Here is an 18,822-nt window from a genome sequence, read left to right as displayed (position 1 = left end):
CATCAATAAAATGGGCAGTTAAACATAAATATCCATCAGTAGTAATGGAGGTCCACAAATCCGAAGTTAAACTTATTCTAGATGGAATTGAATGAAGAATTTTTTCTTCTCCTTTTTATATAATTTCAACAAATCAGCCTTTACAGTATTCCTTGATACTAACTTGGCCTCCTCACGAACATAAGCAAATAAAGATCTAATGCCTTCATACTCAACAAACTGAAATGGTAGATCATGCTTAATAATTGCAAGTGTTGGCAATTCACGAAATTTATCAGGATCAAACTTAGTAGAACACATTGACATGGACCATTGAGCTTGTGATAAGATCATCTGTCCTATGTCACGGTTCTTTCTGCAATTCTCTATATGACGTTTTAGATTTTCGGTCCCAGCCTTACCACCAAATGAATATTCTGCACCACACTTTATACATCTGCATTTTTCAGTTGCTTCATTTATATGAAAATATTGATAAACAGGAGAAGTCAACTTTCTTTTACGTTTTCCATGTGTGGAGTCTCATACAACTGTATTAGAACCTAAGGGCGTCGATTCATTTGCCCTATCACCATCACTCTCTAACTCTATATTCACGAACTGTTTATCCATCTATATCATATAATTTAAAATTATATCAGAATACCAATTTAGAAAGAAAATAATTTGAAAAGAGAACGGAAACATAATTTGAAAAGCAGCCGATTCAAATGACACAACAGTTCTCAGATAATTGTCAAAGAAAATTGAATGAGGTAGTGGGTTAGGAGGAATAATGATTGGTGTGTTATGAAAGAGTAGATGCCCTACAAGCTAATCGCAATATGTATTGCGAAAGGTTTTTTCTTTTGATTTGTCCAAATCATGTATATGACATTTAAATATGAATAAAGGCGTTATGTTTTATCATATGTTGTTGATTATATTTATGATAAACTCCTTAGATTAGGGCAATGGTTTTAAGACTATGATGAGATCATACTAGTGAGACTTAAAATCCTAAAATCCTAATCTTAAATATTTCCAGTCATTGGTACATTGAGTCGGGGATCAATGATTACCGGAAAAACTGGCATGTCTTATGTATGCTCGATGCAGAGGATGATTGATCTCACAATCATTTGTGTGGAGACACTAATACAAAGATGTGGGTGCTCATTAGAGGAATGAGTTCACTGAATTGACCTACAAAGAGAAATCTTATGAAGTCTTACTTAAATGTCAAAAGATGATTCTTTTAGTGGGAGTTGTGCAACTGATCCTATGACCTGAGATCACCATGGTATCTTGTGCACATGAACCCATATTTTGGTTTACACTCATTCATGACAATAAGTTATGTACGAGGTCTTCTGGATATGGTGAATTGTGTACGAAGATTATTAGTAGATCAACAAGGAATTAATCACTTCTAGTAAGAGAAGATAGCATCCTATTTATTCTAATTATATGATAATTCAGAAAGCCTTTGATCAAAGCAGAATGAAAATTAGAAAGAGTTTCTAATATTTTATTATTTGAATTATCACTAAAAGATTGAGAAAAATATGAATATGAAATTGAGTTTGACATATATTCATACTCATATACATATTTGGGATGCAGTTTGATTAAAGGATTGAATTGCATGGTAACTTGCCACTGAAGGGTATTTTTGGTATTTCTACCAAATTCCATATTTTTCGGATAGACATGACACGTTGCTAGACGTCAATCTTGTTTTATAGGTTTGATCAAATTAAAGAGTTTAATTCGATCACCAATTAGAAAGGATTCTAATTGTTAAGTTTGGGTTCGCGCAGTTTGGACTTAAATCGATTAAATCAAGTTGGGTCAACTCGCACTCACACCTATTGCTGGCTAAGTATGGAACCCAATGGGTCACACACAAGAAAACTTATCAAGGGTCTAATTGGATTAGATCATGTTTGCAAGATAAATATCCTAGCAGGTGTTGCAAACCTTAGCTCCTAATTCGAATTGGATTCGAATCTGATTCGAATTGGATTCGAATCTGATTCTTAATTGATCTAATTTGATTAGATCATATTCTAATATGGATTAGCCAAGAGTTGGCACCTAATTGGCTTGGTTTGAGTCTAATTGGATTAGATTTAATAAATCATTCAATCTAGACCGTTAGATCTTGATCTACCGTAGGATGAAGACATAATGGAGTGTTGGTTTAACCCAATTGGATTGGGTTAGAGGATGGCTACCATAATTGACCATTGGATCTTAATCCCACCATTGGATGAAGACATAATGGGTCAAGTGAATGGCGCCTTGCTTTGGAGCCCTTGGATCATCATCATGAAAGATCAAGAGGTGAGGCGTGATGGACATGTGATTAGCATGTGATGTTGACTTGGTCAAAATATGGCACCACATGAAAGGACATATCATTTGATACACCTCCTCACTTGATCTGCACCCCCTCTTATTTGATATGGCCCTTTAGATGATGCCCTTTCATGAGAGGATGTGTGGATGGGATGCATCCCTTGGAGATGCATCCCTACACCTATTATAAATAGGTTAGCACTCCATGGGTTTCATCATTTCAATTCCACCCCACTCCTCTCTTCTTTCTTTCTTACATTAGTTTCTTTCTTTCTAGCATTGCTTCTAGTGTGTCCTAAGCCAAGACAAGGTGGTCTTCTTTAGGACAAAAGGATTAGAAGTGATTTTAGAATGCTAAAGGAAAATAGAAAGGAAGGAAAGCAAGCCATTAGAGTTCTTTAGAAGAATTCTGCATTAAGGATCAAAAGTCTTTGGAGCTAAAGTCTTGATCAAGTTTTCGTGTGGATCACCATTGGAGGGCGGACACTTGGATGCCTCGTGGAGATTGTACACTTTGGATTAGCGTTTGAGGTATTCTACTAATTCTGCATTTATTTTATATCATTTGATTGTAATCATTAAGGTGATCTAGGTTTAAAAGGGTTTCATGCATAGGAACTTTATTAAGAAATTTTTAAAATCCCTAGCTTCCGCTGCGCATTATAACATGCTAAAACCCTTCATGTTATGCAAAGAACTATTGGTACATTATGATTAAACTGAACTTGTTATGTTTCAGGTGTTTGGTGCAGATAGGAAGGAGGTGAAAGCTGTTCTTCCATGAAGCACTGCAAGAACATTATCAAACACCCTGTACTTCTGCAAGGAACTGACTCACTAATATTCAGAAAAAAAATAAAGATGGATGGTTAAGATACTGTTAAATCTGAGTGTCCTCCATTCAAATTTATATTGAAAAATGTGATGGCTATGTTTTGTATTTCAATAAGAACGCTAAATTTTGTTTGTTAGAGGTCATCGCTAGCAAAGACATGTTGTGCTGAAATTCATGCTGATAAAATTGTCAGCATTGCATAATTATTACATTTGGATGGCATGCCTAGAAGGACATAGAAAGATCAACAGCAGCATAGTTCACAATGTTTGAGAACTGACCAATATAAGTATATTAAGGTGGATATGTCATATGTGCAATAAACATGACTGTAGATATGAAAAAAAAACCCTTATAAAGATTCATCCATTTCCAGCTGAACATTAATAATAATAAGAAGGCACTGGCCTGGCACATTTACTGGTTCTGATTCTATTATACAACTAACAACAAAGCATCAATACACTGCTTCTTAATCCAGATGACAGAAAAACAAAAGGCTTTCTCATCTATTACCTTCTTTAGATGTGCCCTGAAACTCGGTCACAAGCTCCTGCAACAAAAGAGGAATGCATTGCTAAGCAACAAATTCTAATTAACTAAAATGACTGAAAATCACAACCACGCAATCACGCATACAACATAAATATTCTGCCACATGAAGTAAACCCCAAACCCTAACATCATATTATAGTCGAAAGCCCACAAAAAAAGGAAAAAAAAAAAACAAATATCAGCATCTAGGTTCTAGGAGAACCAATGCCGGAAGAACAAAAAAATAATATTGAAATCATCAACTTCACCCAAAAAATAAAACCAGAAACTATACCAAAATGAATCACTTATAAAGCCTGCATCGACCGATGACCTAGAATACAATAGAAAAGAGAACAACAAAAAAAAACTTAGAAATCGAAGAAATAAACGAAGGAAGGGATGAATCCGTATCAGATTTGAGAAGAAAAGAGGAAAGATTAAGGGAAGAAAGAAGAAAAGATGGATCTTTCTTACCTCGGTAGAGCAGAGGATCCGACCTCGCACGCACGGAAGACTTCGAACGGAAGAGGGAGAGGGAAGGCGATGGGAGCCAAAAAAATCCCAAGACCCGTTGAGCCGCCGCGGTCGCCGTCGACGGGGAGGCCGAAGTTGTCGACACGGGGGAGGAGAGGGCGAAGGCGAAGGTCCGGAGGAGAGGGCTTGGAAGACGAAGAGTCCGGACTCCGGAGGAGAGCTGGAGAGGAGAGGGGAGACACTCGAGAGGGATGCTGAAAGAGGGAATAGAGCTTGGGCGGCACCGACGCATAAACCCTAGGTCCTCACTCCTCAGTCCTCACCCTAACAACAGAGAAGTCTCAATTAAAAGATCCATCTGATTCTAAAGTCGCGGACGGTGGATGGGTGGAGCAGTGAAGCCAGTGCTGCAGTGGACGGCTGGTGGCCCTCGCATTGAGATTGGGCCGAGCGGGGAGTTGGGCCGAGGCAAAGAAAATGGGCTGAGGCGGGGAGTTGGGTCGGCCCTGGGCTTTGTGGATTGTGGCCCTTATCTTAGTTATTTATCAGCTCAATAGTTAAACGGGTTACACGGGTTAAACATCTAAAATCCGTATCCGACCCAATTAATAAACAGGTTAAATGGGTCGACCTGTTTACGACCCGAACCCGTTTAAGCCAAACCCAAACCTGTTTATGGTGGGTCGAACACGGGTTGGGTTGGCGGGTCGGGTCATATTTTGCCACCCCTAGGGTGAAGCCGTTCGACCCCAGGGCTTTGTACTCCACGAGGGTCCAAATGGCCCCCTGCACCTCAGTCTTTGACATTGCCCGAATCAAGTCTGCATTCTTCGCCATCCCAACTCTGACATCTAGCAAAGAAAATTAGGCGGACACCTCCGAGTTATTGTCCTCCGTCCACCTTGGACCTGAAAAGGTCAAATAGAACTTGCCTGACTCTGCTCTTCTCCTTCACTCTCTGCCTAGCCCTATCTCTCAAAGACTGGATCATGTTTCTATCTCCTGATGATGGTCGGGCAGTGGAAGAATTGAGTCATAATAAGAAAAAGGGTCACTGCCGACATATGCCTACCGACGCTAGATAGAAGCGTCGGTAATTTTGGCTCCAGCGCCAAAATTTGCTGACGCTTTTTAGTAGTGTCGGCAGGAATCAAACTAAGACGATGCTTATTAGCGTCGTCCAAGCAAATTATAAGGCGATGTTTCTAAGCGTCGTCGGAGGCCAATGGGAAAATTAGCTGACGACGCTTAAACACGTCGTCCAAATTCTATGGCCTAAACCATATATAAGACGACACTTATAAGCGTCGTCAGAAGCCAAAGATTCAAGATGACGCTTATAAGCATCGTCGGGAGCCAAAGGCTCACTGTTCTGGTTTCAACACTCTACTTTTCCATCTTTGGTGTTTTCTTTGGTTTTCTTACAAGTTGTAATGTACGACGCTTATAAGCTGCAGCTCATTTTCTTCTACAAAAAAAAAAAAGGAAAAAAATCAAACAACTCTCTACTGCACATTCTAAACCATTGGTTAAGGCTTAATATTGTGATTGTGGTGTGGTTAAGCTTGGGCTAGACGATGCTGAGAAGCGTCGTCGGAATCTAATGGTCCAAGATGACGCCCAGCTGCATCGTTGGAGGCCATGGGGGTGCGTCGTCGGAGGCCATGGGGGCGCGTCGTTGGAGGCCAAGTTTTGCTATAAAATGCCCCCAATCAATGGAAACCCTAGTGCGGGTCAGAGAGAGGAAAAGAGGAGGAGGGAGTGCGTATTATCGGCGGCCCCACGCTCTGTCGTCCGGACCCTGCTTGGCGTATGTCTCCGCTGCCCGGACCAGATCTGCCACCCTCTTCTCCGGCAACATCACCACGAGCACTGGCCCCACGCTCCGTTGATCTCTGGCCGCCAAGGGAGCTTCAGGTGGTTCTTCGGTAGCTACATACACGAGAGCGAGAAGATGCTAGGGCGAGAAGCGGCCGCCGCCGACGCGAGAGCGAGAAGAGGAAAGGCGGAGGTTGGAGATGATGAGGTTGTGATTGGGGTTAGGGGGTATGTTGTAATTTGTTGTAATATTTCTGTTTATCCTGTGTTATTCCTATTGTAATTTGTAAATATGTTGTAATATGCTTTCTACTGTAATTTGTAAAACAAACATCATATAAATTGTTCTTTTTGTGTTATTCTTTGTCTATTTTTTTTTGAAAAAACTTGCTGGGGTTATCTATCTTATGGTATTGGAAGAAGAAGAATCAAAAGGAACTCTCTCTAGCTAATCTCTCTCTCTCTCTAGCTAATCAAAAGAAGAATCAAAAGGGTTATCCTGGTATTGGAATGGAGAAGGAAATCGAAAATTGGCTCTGTTAATATCTCTCTCCGACTAGATCTAGATTTTTTTTTGCCTCCAAAAAAATTAATTTGGCCTTTTAATTATTTTTTTTAAAAATAATAATTCTAATAATGTTTTAAAACGTCGTTAGAATAAGTATTGTCGATGCTTTAAAGCACCAGCAAAGGTCCCATTATAATTGCCGATGCTTTTCAAAAGCGTCGGCAAAAATAATTTTCATTCTCACCTAGCTGATGCTTTTGTGACGCTTTTGAAAGCGTCAGCGTCAGAATAAGTATCGGTAGAGGCTCTAAAAAGTGCTAGGAAAGGTAAATTTTTTTGTGATGAGTATTTCTGTTCTGTTTCCTGATACATTGGACTCTGTATGGCATCTCTTGATGATGGTCGTTTGGTGAGCTCCAACTTGCGAGAAACTCCATGCATAGCATCTCCTTGCACCGACGATCTCCTAGGCCCTCTCTGTATGGCATTTTCTCTCATCGGCGTCTCTTAGGCCCGAATAATATTTTAAGATTGAAGTTACGAAAGCCACAACTTTTCGAAGCAGTGAAAAGGGCTGCAATAATTGGAGTTAGAAGTTGTAGGGATCAAAATAGATAATGATCAGAAGCTCGGCACATGGCAACCTAATAGATGGGGAAGCACTGTATCCAATATGCTGACGCAGCATTGTCAATCTTCTCTCATATTGTAGTGCGCCCTGAACGTTGTTGCACGACGAATACCGAGTGCGATCTCTCCTTCGCGAGTACTTCTTGGTCTCAAAAGGAAACCGAGGGCGTCTCTCCTTCCCTCCATTCTCCTTCATCTTGGCCACGTTTGAAAGCGATCGATTCGAGGGCGATCGCTCCTCCCAAGGTCCCCGCCTTCGACCAAACCGACATCAATTGGGACAAGTAAGGATCGTTCTCTCTTTCGTTTTTTTTTCTCTCGGTAATCGTTGATCCTTGATTCGTTTCCTTGGATCGTTTCTTTTGATTACGTGCTTAATTTATCATCATTGTTTGTTTTCATTCTTCCCCCTTTTATATCTCTTCTTGCACCGTATTCTTCATCGTGTTTTAGCGTATATCAAGATTTTAATTGGTTTGATGGATTTTTCAGAGCAATACATTTTCCACGTTGGTCCTTTGTGTCCCTTTTTTTTCCTTGTACGGTAATTTTTATCTTATTTTGCACGTAACGAGGATTTCAGTGGTTTCTTTTCTTTTTCTTTCTTTTTTTTATTTTATGAAAAGTGGGTTTCTTTTCTTTCTTCTCTTTATAGACTTATCATATGATATTTTCTCTGATATCAGTTCACTCATCCGATAGAGTTCTCATTAATTTTTTTCTTGATGAAAGTTCTCATTAACATGTTTTTGTAGTTCAGCTTTCCTGTTATGTCTGAAAATATTGGCTTCTTATTTTCCAGATTGCTTCTGTTTGCGATCATGCCGATGTTGGTTGAGTTCCATCATAAGATCAGATTTTGTTTTTTCTTTTTGAATATTAGATATTATGTAGTGTAGCTTATAAGAAGTTGCTGCGTGTTGATTCTTAGAAGTTGCTACTTCTGTTGGATTTCGTTGGTGATGATTTTTCCCAATTTAGTTATTGCTTGATGCATTCATATGTTGTTTAAGACTAGTCTTTCATCAATTCTTTTTCTTCTTTTCTTTCATTAATTCCTTTTTTCTTCTTTTCATTGAGTAAATAGTATCCTGCATTTCTGTTGGTTTAATGTTATGTGCTATTGGTATCTTGTTCATTGATTCGTTTTTGCTGTTTCTTCGCATCTATGAACCGGTAGACCACCTTTTGCTCTTGCTTTTTAACCACAGGTGATGAAGAATATATTGCAGAAGAACTAAAGAAATGAATGTTTTTTTGTCAGGATAGTATATTGTACGGCAAAATCATAACTTTGCTGGAGGATCAAGTGCAGAGAACCTGTGCCCATAAGTAGAAATAGTTGTTTAACTGCAAAGAAGACTAGCAATTTCACTCCTTAAGTGCTGCTGCAGCCTTCAAAAATATCTAACTAGCTGTTTTCTAATCACTAGGTTCAGCTCGTGAAACATATAGGTCTAAGTAGATATTTCATCATAATAAGCTTCCACAGATCCTTCTGCATGCCTGCCTTTCCATTGATTTTGTCTTTTGGACATCGCTGATCATTGCAACTATTTTGTTAGTCCAAAACACTTTCTTTAGATGCATTCTTTCCAAGCTATTCTTTTCCAATCATTTGAAGCAAATTAACCTTGATCCTTTTTTGGTCATCTTTATCATGCTTATCTCATATTTGTTGTTGTTGCTTTGTCCATAGCCTATGATCTCTCTCTCACTCACTCATACCCATACAATATACCCCCCTTTTCTTACCAATTTGTTTCAAAGTAGTAAAGTAGCATGACTACGTATAGGTTCTTTACAGTTTGTCTTAAATGAAATCCTACTTTTCATCCAGTGCAATGTCTTTCTGAACCCAAGTCTTCTTTTCTAGCCAAAGCAAAGAAGTGAAACCAATGACGGCTCATTATAACTTCTGTAGTCTGTTTCAATTCATGAGGATAATAAGTAATACAGTTAATATGTCCATTTATGACATAAATCACTACTTGCTTATACATCTTCCTTACATTGTCTTAACTCATATCTAAACAAATATGCATTTTCTAGAATAATTAACTGTGAGCTTTTCCTTTACCTAAACCACGCAACAGATTTTTATCTGCTTTGCAATCTTTTCTTACCAATTGTTTAAGAATGGAACTTTGGCCCCAAAGCTATTTGTTTTGGTACTTATTCAAGTTGGCCAAGCATGTTCAATTGGTGGGTTGAGTCACGAAGGACCACTTTGTAAGGCTTCTACTTGAGTTTTGACTAACTTGGTTGGTAAAATTTTGAACCATTTCATTTAATGAATCCAAAATCTACCAGTTGGTTTTCATCACAAGCACATGCTCCAAAAATCTAGTAATAGAGACATGACATACATAACATACACATGCATACATGCAAGCACACATACATATACATTAAATATTATACTTACATATGTACACACATGTGTTTGTGATTCTTTGATGCTTATTCAAAAAAATAGAATTATAAATGCCAACAAATAAATTAGTGATAGCTGTGAGATTGCAAGTTAATTAATCTATTTGCTAGGCACACTTAAAGTTACTTACGATATGTTGAGATACATAAATTGATAACGAACCATGATATATTTATATTTAAAGCATAATGATTTTTCACTTAAAAGTGTTTATATAATTATGATAGTTTCATATTAAAATCACATCGACATTTTGCTTAAAATTTTCATGTAATCTTGATATGTTATACTAAGAACATAGGGACACTACGCTTGAAGTGTCAACAATAATTGGACGCTTCACCTAAACTCTGAGTCCCCTGCATGGCACTCCTAAAGAAAAAAAAAGTGCCAAGTGTTGAACACTTTTTGTTGTTGTTAGCAGGACACTTCAAAGTGGAGTGTTCAGGTGCAGCGTTTCATGCTGTGTGATGTCCATATGTCCAGAAGTGTCAACACTTCCAGACAGCTTAAAAATGGAGTGGGTAGGTAACATAAATTTACATATACACACACACATAGACATATAAAATATGTTGGATTTATGAACAGCTCTTTTGCTATTCATTGTATTTGAAGGACTATTAAAAAAGAAAAATCGAAGGTAGTATAATTTTGAAGATAGAGAATATTTGATGATCGTGTGCGATGTGGTTGTCTACTTTATTGAATATTACTTCTTGTGTCCTGGTCAGGGGCTATAAGCTAACTGTCTAATGCTGTGCATTTTTGTTAACAAGTGAGGCTCTTGTGTTGGAATAGGATTTTGAATGAACAATTAGAAAGGTTGTTTTTGATATGGAAGGAAATAGCTTTGAGGTCTAGATGGTATTTCTTTTTACATCTCTTTCATATTATCAGACTTTAGGTTTTCTAGACCAAGAGCTGCTGCAAGAGTTGAATTTGGGTGGGACGATGGGAGCATGGAACTGTGCTCTCAAAAAGATTCATGCATGGAAATGCCTAAGCGCTATCTTTATGAACAAACATTTGTTCTTGTAAAATGATAGAAAGCTACCCATTCGATCCTGATGTTTTTTGAAATGATTTTTAAAGGAATAAACATGTTGCCTTCTTTCTGCTTTGTTAAGAGTGCTGTCCTTCAGTTTCATGAGCTTGCTATTTGTGACCAATGAGGCAGATATGCCTTTTGACAATGTCATCCATGATGTTGCCTTTATCTTGCCTAAAGATGCTTAGGCAAAGAATCTTTCACCAACTCACAATGAATTGATAATTATACGTGAAATAGGTTTCTCGAACATTCTCCAACCATGGCACATCATACTTGGCTTAAAATGGAAAACCATTTGTGGTTAAGATTAACCTCATGCATGTAAATTGCATACTCTTTTTTTGTGTAAAAAATAAATTGTATACGTCAGCTGCCTAGTGTTGACTTCATGACTTGATTATATATTGAGGTTATCCCCATGTCCATGTTGTTCAATTTTGTATTGCTTTCGTGGTTTCTTTCTTCTGTTAATTGTAATATCTAGCAAATTTGTTGCTTATAAACTGCTACTGGTGTAAAACTTCATTTCTTGAGTTAATCAGATCACTCTTAGTCACACTCTTCTCTTTCATGCTACTTGTTTACTTTTATATTTGTTTTCAAAAGATTGTTGTCTCTTATTACCTGTCAACCTTTTAAATATGTGATTTGTTTCAGCCAAAAGCTCTATAAATTGGTGAAGGATATAATGAATGCTGTTTCATTGCTCAGTTCCTCCCTGATTATTTTCTTCTTTGCTTCTCGATGTGCATACTGTTGTCATAGTTGTTCACTTATTCTTGAAGACAATCAGGAATGTTCTTCGGTGCTCTACTTGTTACTTTTATTATTGTGTTTTACATATTCTGTTGTGCTGCCACCAATAATGAATCCTCACAAAACTAAACTACCATGTAAGTACTCATACAGCTTGTGCTATTTATTCAAAGGCCTTCCATCATAACTAGTATATAACTGAAATTAATGTGTATGTTTCTAAAAACTGTTTTTGTGCAACATTTGTGCTTAAACCAAGTCCACACACTTACTTATTCTATCCAATCCTGCAGGCTTGACAAAACCAAGTTGTACGCTGGCCTCTTTAGTGGTGTTATAGTGGCCCTGTATCCAGCCCAAGGTATGCGGTACTGACCGAACCAACGTGCCGGTGGAAACCGGTACTGGTACCGAACCGGTTCGAAAAAAAAGAAAACGCACGGACGCTGTGTTATGCCACAGAGTGGCATTAAAAGCCCACGCGGGCTGCCCCGCGTGGCGAGCCTGCACGCTACGCATAGACACGTGGTGCGGCTCGTTGTCTCGCATGGGGAACCACGCGCTGTGCGTGGGCACATAGTTTGCACCGCGTGGAACGCACGTGGGCGCGAGTCGAAAATGCGTTTCCCCACTCGCGCCCGCGCCCCCGCGCGCGAGCGCTGCCTCGGCCTCTCCTTTTTTTTCTTCTTTTTTTCCTTCTCCTCTTCTTCTTTCTGTTGTCTTTTCTTTCCCTCTCTCCTCCTCTCTTCTCCTCTCTTTCCCCCTTCTCCAGCGAGCAAGGGAGATCTTCCCCGCGAGGTACTCAGGTAGAAGAAAGAGGCCCGATAGTCTTCTTCCCCGCAAGAGAGGTCTTCTTCCTCCCTTTGACAGGTAGTCTTCTCCTTTTTCTCTTCTTCTTCATCTTCTTCCTCTTCTTTCTTCCTCTTCTTTCCTCTTCTTCTTCTTCTTTCCTGCGAGTATCGGTGCGAACTGCGAGTACCAGTGCAAACTGGTGCGGTTGGCACCGGTACGAGTAAGGAACCACTCGGTTCCGACCCCTTTGGCGTCAGAACTGAATTCTATAGTTGTATCGTACCGATGCCGGCTGGTACTGGTACGGTACAAGCTGAACCGGTCGGTTCCGACTCGTTCAGCAGACCTTGATCCAACTTCTGTCATAAAGACCAAGATACAGGTTTCTTCAAAAAATGTTGCACAGAATAATGCATTTGCACAAAAATATTCTAAAGGTCGATGGTATCCCAGGCTTATATAGTGGATTCGGCACAGTTATCATTGGCACTGTTCCTGTCAGCATTATTTTCCTTACTTCTTTGGAAACAACAAAAGTAGCTTCGCTCAAGCTGGTGGTCGAACCATTTAAGCTCTCTGAACCAGTACAGGCTGCCATAGCGAATGGAATTGCAGGCATGGCAGCTTCTCGTTGCGGCCCAGGCTGTATTTGTTCCTATTGATGTGGTATGAGGTTTTTTTTTTGGCTTTTACAGTTATAACTTTTAGTTTCTTTTTCAAAGTGTTGAAGTCAAGCAAATCTTTCTGCTTCTCTATTAAGAAACATAACAAGGAACCTGAAAACCGTAGTCATGTATTTCAACTTGAAAACTGATCTCATTGAATACTATTGTTAGTCTAGTATCAGAATCGGTTTCTTAGATTCTGTTATCTACAAATTCGTGTACATCATGATCTGCCTCTTGCAGTGCATGGTAAGTTGTAAATGTGCTGAATATCATAGTTTTGTTTTTTTTCGAGAAAGTAGGACGGGTGAAAGCCCCACCTAATATAAGTGTGCTGATTCATAATTTTGGTTGTAGAGTACAAGTAGGTATATAGATGCTGAATTGCTTTACAACACCGTAAGTCTGTAACAGTGTAACCATAGCCTGCAATCCCAACTTTATGATGTACTAATATTCCACTAGCCCATTTTAACCAAGATGCATCCTCTATAACAGCTGTCCTTGATTTCTGGGATTAATGTACAGAATACTCAGTGCCTGGACATTGCTTTGTATTTGGAGAACTTTCCTATCAGGTACAATGAGAAGAATTTATGCTTACTTCTTTATTTTACCATGAGTTATTTTTATCTGATAAATGCAAATTATGCCCATAGTAATGAAAAAATCTCTTTTCCTCCTTTATCATCTTTGGACAATATATGAATATTTATGTGGTTTAATTCTTTCTTAGAGTGTGTTTCTTTGTGATTTTCATCAGTTATTCTTCTGTACATTTTCAATTGTTAGTGTCTTTTGAAATGGGAGCAACATTTGAAATAATTTCTTCTTTTGAAATGGAGGATTTTGCAAATATAGATTTGTTTCTTATCAAAATGCTTATCTTTTGTAAAACATGTATGAATATTATTGCACGAGAATTTTTGAACACTCATTCCAGTACATTTCATTTAATTAAAATTGTAAGATAATTATATTGCCTACATTCTCTTACATTTAATATTTTCCTATAAATTTTGGTTATTGTTGGGAGAAAATAAATCACTCCAAAGCACGTGAGCACATCGCCAGCACGTGATCAGAGGCGCCCGACCTGAAGACGCCCGACCTGGAGGCGCCCGACCTGAAGGCGCCCGACCTGAAGACGCTCCGGCTCCAGAGGCGCCCGACCTCGAGACTCCCAACCTGGCGCCCGACCAAGTGCTCGACCTCGAGACTCCCAGCCTGGCGCCCGACCAAGCGCTCGACCTCGAGACATTCGACCCGGGCACCCGACCTCAACATTCTCGACCTCGGAAGCCCGGCCTTACCATCCACTCACCGCAGTTACATCCTTCTGCAGCTCGACCAGAGACCATGCCCTGTTACCGCTGTCAACAATCAATGCGCATGGCCTCTGCTGATCTCCGGTTCACTCAACAATTAATGCGCATGCTATCTACGGATCTCAAGCCCCTCACGACAAACAGCTGACCCGCTCGGCCACGTCCGATCAGCCACGACGACTCATTGGCTCTGACCTGATCTCCTACGGCAATGCATTAATTTACACGATCGTGCATTAATTCATACGACATGCTCAATCATGACGGTAACCCGTTCACCCCCTCACATCACAGGTAATCCTGTACCACTCTATAAAAGGAGAACCCCTCCATCTTAGAGGGGGTTGGACTCTGAAACTCCGGAGACATTTTTCCTCTCCCCCCATACATTTGCCCCCCTCTGACTTAGGCATCGGAGGGCCGACGCCGGAAACCCCGGCCACCGGCTTTTTGCAGGTCTCTCGGAGGACGCCGCCCGTCGATGGATCGCCACCCGCCATCTCACGCAGGAGCTCCTCCTTCTCAGCCGACGGCCGCTCCCGGGTCCAATTTCCAGTAACAGTTATAGTTCTTTTTTCATAAATCTGACCCAAATGGTTAAGACAATGCTTACACCAATTTTGGGCACCTATTTTCTTGTTATGTAATTTCTCTTTTTGGGCGCAATACATATTTTCTTCCATATAAAGAAATATTGCTGTCCATGGCTATAACCACATTCAGGAAGTGTCATCCCTATTCTTGCACATACGTAGGTACATACATGATTAAACTAATGAATGTTTTTATTGTTCTTTGAGTCCAGAAGATGCTGTTCTGTAATAATATTCATACTTCCTAACATCAATCACTACCTAACCATGTATTGCATGCATACTGGATGAGATTTGTTTTGAAGAAGTGGAGCAGCAGATCTGTACTTTGTAAACTTTTCCTTCAGAATCTCTGGTCTATACTTAATGTGTATACAGGTTCTGATATTTTTTCACTTTACTTTAGCTAAAAACAAAGCACTTTTTGAAAAGGAACTTTAGCTAAGATCGAAGTATGGGACATTTCTGCAACTATGTTTGTCGCATAGTTGGGAAGTGATTCAATTACATCTCCTCATAACAATCCAGCTGCTTGAACAGTAAATTGAGCCAATTTAGGTGATCCTGACTAGGTTTATACATAGCTAATTGATACAGGCCCTGTTTCTTTAATATATTTTAAGTAGATGTTCCTCTGGAAATGTCAGTTTAATGATGAGATGATGTTGCAAGAGAGATTTATAGAGTTAATGTAATCAGATATCTGCTAATTGTTGCAAATCCATTGGGTGTATAACATGCTCTGCTGGGCTAATAATATTACATTAAAGCACAATTTAGTATCCAAGTATATTTGTGATCAATGTGGACTGATGATAGGTTAGCCAAAGGTTGATGGTGTAAGGTGTTAAATGTATGCCCTATAAGCCAATCTGGCTGACACATTGTTAATTCTAGGACATAATTTTGTACTTGAATTTATTATTGAATAAATAAAAGGCATCTTTTTCATTCATATTGTTTATGTGTCTATGAATCGTCCAAGAAATTAATAAGATGATGATGCATATTCTCAAGAGTTGAGAATTTGAGCCATGTATCATTGGTGATTAATTTCTAAATGCTCCTGATCGATGGATCATCATGAGGACGGTGATCGATCCGATAAGATCAGTGCACACATTGCTTTTCTTGTGGATGGACGAGACTCGAGTCCACAGTGTGGCGACACTGAAGTAATAGTGCAAGTGCTTGTTAAAGAACAAGGGTACTGAGCGTGACCAAGACAAGAAGTCACTTGGATGTCTATCCACTCATCAATGACTTGCTCCTTTGACCTGCGGTGCTTCGGCTACTCACAATGAGGTTATTGTAGTTTGACTGCACGTATACATGGTCTCTAGACATACGGGTCCATGCAGTGTAGATTGGCTGCAATAGGTTCACTGTAGGAGTAGGGTATGCACCTATATGGAATCTATCGACCTTGGTAGATAAGGAGAGATCCTATATGATTTATAAGACTGAGTTCGTAAGCGGCCAGGGCAGTATATACAGTGGATAAAGAGTTTTCCACTCTCGAACTTAAGTCGAATAAATCTTGACATATGACAGACGATGGGGTTTGACGAGTTGTCCATGACCTCCATCCTATAGGGATCTATGATAGAAGGACTGTATCATACGATAACTGCACCTAGAGGTTCATCATTCCATTCTACTGGATAGCCACAAATGTTGATAGGTGTCACTGGTGGATGGTGAGACTCACAGGGAATATCTTGATGATCAATAAATCCTAATGAGTTGAGTTGGAACTGTTCCAACCCATTGAAAGGAGTTTTCAATGATATTGTGATAGAGATCGCAATATATCTTATTACCAGTCAGAATAGAACCTATGGGATCACACACACTAGAGGTATTGACCGATCCGATGGTTGAAATGTGATTATGAATCACGAGTAATCAATTCAATTGATAATCAGTAGAAGAAGAAACAATAGGAATTAATTAATTGGACTTAAATACAAAATCTACTTGGAGTAGGATTTCTGGAGTCCTAATTGGATTAGAACTGGGAGTCCTACTTGGAGTAGGACTGGGAGTCCTACTTGGAGTAAGATTGAGAGTCCTACTTGAAATAGGATTCCTACAATCCTAATTGAATTAGGATTTTGAATTCAATTTGGATTCCTACTTAGAATAGGATTCCTAGAAGTCCTAATTGGATTAGGACTTCGGATTCAAATTAGAGTCCTAATTGGATTAGGACTAAAATTAAATAAATCCTAATTGGATTAGGATTTCTTAAGTCCCAATTAATTATTAATCTAATGAATCAAGATGACTCCTAATTAGATTAGGATTGAAGGGTTCAATTGAGTCATGATTCAATGAGTTCTAATTGGATTAGGGCTTAGCCACATTAGGGCATCCCAATCCCCCTTAGAGGAGGATTAGGGTTAACCATGAGGAAGGGGCGCTTTTTTCTCCTTGGTGTGGCAACACAAGAGGGGTTGGCGCCCCTTTTGGAAAATTTTCAAGGGAGCTCCTAACTTTAAGGAGCTCCACTTGCTTATTTAAGGGATCAAGGAGCAGCACCTAGGGCATTCAAGGCCTCTTGTTTTCAGCCGTGAGCCCCTCTCCCTTTCCTTTGAATCAGCCGCAAGCAAGGAGGAAGAACAAGGTGGTGTTGGCGGCCTCATCCTCTTCCCTTCCTTCATCCAACGCAAGGGGAAGAAAAAGGCTGCAAGGTGCTTTGATCCTTCTTCAAGTTTCATCCTTCTTCTTCCTCCTCCCAAGCACAATCAAGGGTTGATCAAAAGGGAGGAGATCAGCCATCAAAACCAATCTCTGCAAGGGAGCTAGCATCCCAGGGAGATTGGAGTGTTTGGATTGGTCCTCTGCTTCGTGTGGATACCCGTAGAGGCCGGATGCGTGAACGGCTTCAAGCGAACCTTCATCCTAAACCATGAACTTCAGTTTGCGGTGATCATCTACCCGCACAAGGTGAATATCTAATCTTCATAATTAGTTAAAAAGTTTTTAATCCTAATCTATCTACGAACGGTTTTTGAATAATGTTCATGAGATGAACGTTGATCCCGCGCATGCCACTTCGGCTACATCTGAAATTTTTTTAAATTTTCTACGACATGGGCAGGTTTCCAACAGTGGTATCAGAGCCTAGGCTTTGTAGTTTAAGATTAGGATTAATTATTAAAAGGCGTATAAGATCTGAAAATTGAAAGATTATGCATGCTGAAATTTTTCTGCATACAGAATTTCAGGGTTGCTGATTTTTGCATGCTGATTTTTATGAGATAAGTTGATGATTCTATTGCATTGTTAATGAGATTACAAAGTTTAGAATCATGTCTAGCATGATGAGTAACCCATGTCATAACGTAGTCAATTATATTTCAGATCCGAAAATTATAATTGTTACATGTGGTGATGATCATAGGATTCAAACCCTTTTGGTATTAAATGTAAAGACCTGCGATGTGATCTGTAATGTCATGTAATTTTTCAGATACTTGCATGCATCTTATTTGATATTTTGAGGAGCCTGCGTGCCTCCTAAAAGAGATGTAAATTATTATTATATATCTGTTTGTATTTCTGTGATGTAATGTATGTCAACGATCAAGTCGAAGACAGTACATGAGATGAACGGCGATCTGAGCGGTTGATGGCGATTGGATCAAGAGTTGATCAGGGACCGAATCAAGGAGGCTCGGGACCAATTCAAGAGTTGAAGACCAGTTGATCGATTGACGTGCATGTGCTTGTAATATGACCTAATTAGAATCCATGATCATCACCTATTTAAATTTAGTTTTTATTTATTACTGCAATTATAACTGCCTGCGATGTGCCGTTTGCATGTGATGTGAATGTGAGCGGGGTACATAAATTTACATATGATGCAATCTAGTAGACCAATCCCAATGAGACCTAAACTAAAACCTCCTCAATCAAGTTGAGAGTGAACCAACATGAGCAAGTCATATTAGATTAATTGATCTAATTGGTGTCTAGGAAAGCATGAAAGGTGGTTACTTAATTAGGACCTTACTCTCTGAGTAAGGGGAGCCTCCCACCTG

The 18,822-nt window shown here is 39.4% G+C and overlaps 1 pseudogene; it reads left to right on the top strand.

Moving 5' to 3' along the window:
• Positions 1-7,166: 7,166 nt before the first annotated feature.
• The window catches only part of LOC149768575 (uncharacterized), a 52,139-nt pseudogene continuing 40,483 nt past the window's right edge, over positions 7,167-18,822 (top strand).

This window comes from Phoenix dactylifera, chromosome 1 (assembly GCF_051530095.1).
Source record: "Phoenix dactylifera cultivar Ajwa chromosome 1, Ajwa_hap1_PhDact_Kaust_v1.1, whole genome shotgun sequence".
Taxonomy (NCBI): Eukaryota; Viridiplantae; Streptophyta; class Magnoliopsida; order Arecales; family Arecaceae; genus Phoenix; species Phoenix dactylifera.
This window is presented reverse-complemented; position numbering and strand designations above follow the sequence as displayed.